Source organism: Pteronotus mesoamericanus, unplaced genomic scaffold (assembly GCF_021234165.1).
Source record: "Pteronotus mesoamericanus isolate MK-2021 breed Mesoamerican mustached bat unplaced genomic scaffold, CSHL_Meso_final scaffold_232, whole genome shotgun sequence".
Lineage (NCBI taxonomy): Eukaryota > Metazoa > Chordata > Mammalia > Chiroptera > Mormoopidae > Pteronotus > Pteronotus mesoamericanus.
In genome coordinates, this window is record NW_026555311.1 from 6969800 (window position 1) to 6973517 (window position 3718).

General features: G+C 41.2%; 1 pseudogene; it reads left to right on the forward strand.

The window, feature by feature from the left end:
* The first annotated feature begins 501 nt into the window (after window positions 1-501).
* On the forward strand, window positions 502-668 carry LOC129085443 (uncharacterized; annotated as a pseudogene).
* The last annotated feature ends 3050 nt before the right edge of the window (window positions 669-3718 follow it).

Below are 3718 nucleotides of genomic sequence, written 5' to 3' on the forward strand. Positions count from 1 at the left end.
TATAGGTTTATTATTTTCAAGTGAGCACAGGTCTAAATGATATGATTTAATCCAATTCTGGCCAAGAGATTTTTGCATCAGTACTGTGGGTTTGAAGCTTGCTACCGTAGTGGCAGTTAAAGATCTGAAGTCAGGGTATTGTGAAGTTAAACGTTAAAGTTACACAGGGCATGGCCAGAGGGTAGGAGGGGAGGAAGACTTGCTGTAAATGCCTCTCAGATTGGACATTGATCTCAGCTGAACCAGTTCTGACTCGCACTTCTTCCTGTTATTTTCATGACCCTAAATTCATGTTTTTCAGAAAATTCCTCAAGCCCTCTGAGATCACCTTTGCTTCCGTGGGACTGGGTCCGCCTTACCCTAAAACACACACACTAAAGTCTTATTGCAAATTAGTTAATTCATTTTCCTGCTTTCAAGAGAGTATCAGATGCAGGTGTTGATGGCTGGGGATGAAAAGAGTAGTGAAACGTGGAAACTGTTGTCTAAATTCACCTTGTTACCTCCTCTCTGCCTTTTGGCTAAGATCAAGTGTAGTGTCTGTTCTTACTAGTTTAAATTCGCCTTGTTTACATATAATTTTGCTTGAGGCTATTTGATCAAGGCTTCCATTGAGCAAAAACGACAATAGAAAAATCGGAAAACTCACTACACCCCAAATACCAGAAGGATTTAGGACAAAAATAGAGAGGCCAATGAGCTTTAAAATGGCATTTCTTTTTTTATTTGAATCAGATAGTTATTGCTTATTTATTTCATCGCCTATATAGAATTGTGAGCCACACTGAACTCTGATGGTAATTAGGCGATTAGGGTGGGCTGGGCTCCCTGGAAAGAGTTCATGTAGACCCTCCCCACTGCCCAACAGCCAAGTCCTTTCCAAAGAATAGTTGGGTCAAGTATGAAGAAGCTTAAAACTCATTATTTTATTTTATGAAGAAGTACTTATATTCCTTCTCCCAGTGAGGTAAACATTAACCTTCTAGATGGGAACCGCCATCCTTGTCGTCTCAGAGGCACTGGGTCATGTGGCATATCTGGGAGAGCTCCAGATGGCAGCACATTAAACAAATGGTACAAGCCTCAAGAAGTACTGGATTAAGAATTGTTCTCTTCAAGGGAGTCAATAAGCCCTCAAACCAGCAAACATTGGTGAACTCTCTTCCAGTTACAGGATGTTTGGGGAAGTTTCAGAAGGACAAATTATACCCCTTGCTGCCACAGGTGAGAAGAGGTGAGTCCCCCCCCAAAAAAAAATGGTCACATTGGCATCTGCACGGGAAGAAAGAAGACACCAAAGTGAATACTTGAAGAGCCCCCCAAAGCTGCAGAACTGGGGAAAGACGCCAGGTCTCTCCATCCCATGGAGACGGCCACCTTCAAACCCTCATTTCAATCCCAGAGCCGGCAGCATTTCCCAGAGGGAGTCCTGCCTCCAGCCCTGGCCCCTCCGTGCCAGTCCACGCCCTGCCGCCAGTGGGCTCTTTCTCACATGCCATTCGGGTTTTATCATTCCCCTACTTAGCCCTTTACATGGCTTCCCGCTTCCCACAGCAAGGTAAAATTCTATGTAAAAATATAGCTGAAAATGTTTATTATAACTTAGTTTCTGCCTACTCCTCCATTTTTAAATTTTTCCACGCCCAGCTTCCATTCTTCATTACAGTAAACATCTAGTTTTTTTTAAACCAGTGAAGCTCTCTGTTTTCTTCCTCTGGGAACTCACTTCCCCTTCTTTTTCTAGCTAGCTCTTCTTTAGTTATCAAGACTCAGTTTAGATAGCATAGGGGGTGCTCCTACAGCACCCTAAACTTCCCTGAGCATAAGTTGGTACATCCCTTAGGCTGTTTTATTATCCTCCTGTCTTGCTGGACAATATTAGTTCACATTGGATGCTTAATAGTCACCATATCCTCTTTAAGCATTTTCCTTGTCATATGTCATGTGATTCCCACAAGGATCCTGTGAGAGAGACACTTGATTACAAATAATTAAACCAAGGCTTTTGTTAAGTCAGTTGCTTAAGTTCTACAGCTAGAACGCTCCCTTGGACAAGATGGTGTTGGTCTTGCCTATATCATGTGACACCAAGCAACAACTTCATAACTAGCCCTTAGATGGAGCTAGCACTTACATTGTACTTAGAATGTGCTGGGCATATCTTAATCTTATAGCAATAAGATGGGGGAATTGAGAGATATAAAAGTTAAGTGACCTGCTCTTGGCTACGCAGCTAAGAAGTAGCCGGGCTAGGGTTTCAACCTAAGCAGCTGGCTTCAGAACTGCTGCACTCTTAACCACTGTGTTTTTCCTTTGTCTGAGCAAAAATGCTTCAAATTGCAAAGGTGTTTAAGAAACAAATACAACAGTCAATGGAGTAAAGCAGATTGAGATCACCATTCAGTACGGCAATTTGTAAGTCCCTCGGAGTCCCTCCCATGAACTCCTCCACAGCACAGAAGGCAGAAGGGTGGACACATACTTCCTGCTAAATGAAAGCAGGTCTGAGTCCTTTTTTTTTTTTTTAAATCTGGAAGTGTTCCAACCTCACTAAGTAGTAATCAGTGATAAAAAAAGATTCAACTAAAATTTCCTTTTTGGCACAAAAATAGGTACTCAAATCACATCTAGAGAAAATGGGTAGAGAAATCCAATGGGAGTATGATGAAAAGTTGAACAAAACCAGCTACATTAGAAGAGAACTGCTGTGGTCTGGGAAAAGAGAAGAATGGAAAAATCCTCGCAGTTCCAAACAAGGCAAAAAAGTTTAGTTTGGCTTTGTCAAGTACAAATAGAACTTGGGTGGCAGAAAGAAAAAAGGAAAGGATCGCTTTCATAGTCATGTTTTTCTCCCTTCCCCAAATGGAAAATTTTTTTGCTGTTTATTCTGATTTCTGTATTGTTCTGGTGGTTTCTTTCACAGTGAATTGTTTTAAAAGGTCATGTCAGCATTTTTCCTTTTTATAAAATAGAAGAAATTTGAATAATTAATGGGAAAAAACTTCACTTTTTGGAGGAAAGATGGAGGATGATGACTTGGGGAATATGATGGAAGAGGATCTCTAAGTGAGTGAGGGACACTCCCCCAATCACCAGAAGATATGTCCCTGTAGCTTTGGTAGGGTCAGTGTAGGAGACCCCAATAATTGTCACAAATGCCAGAAGCTTCTTTGACTTGGCTGCTGCCTTTTGTCAAAGATAAGAGACAACAGTTGTTGACCAGGAATGATGGCTTAGAGATGGGGAGGAGCTCACAGATTAGGGATGGGATTTGTTAGTGGATTTAGGGAGAAGCAGGTGATAGAAAAGGAAACTCAAAGGTCTCTGACCTCAGCTTTCGTGTGGAGCCAATTTTGGAAATAGAGAAGTCTCTGGGGAAGAATAGATTAAGGGAAAACATTTTAAAGTTTATATTTGTACATGTTAAATTTGAATTTCTGTACTAGGGTCCCACTTGGTCTCCCTTGTTTTACCCATGCATTATAGTCTCCATTCACTATGCAACAGCAAAAGGATCCTTTCAAACTATAACTTGAAGTCATCCAATGATTTCACCTTTAACTCCAAGTAAAAACCAAATCATTTCCTCATTTCTATATGCCTCCTTGCTGATTCTGCTCCAGCTGTACTAACTTCCCTGAAGCTCTCTGGTTTCCCCTCCTGGGAATTAACTTCCCCTTCTAAATTTGAATTTATACTCTTCCACCTCAGGACCTTT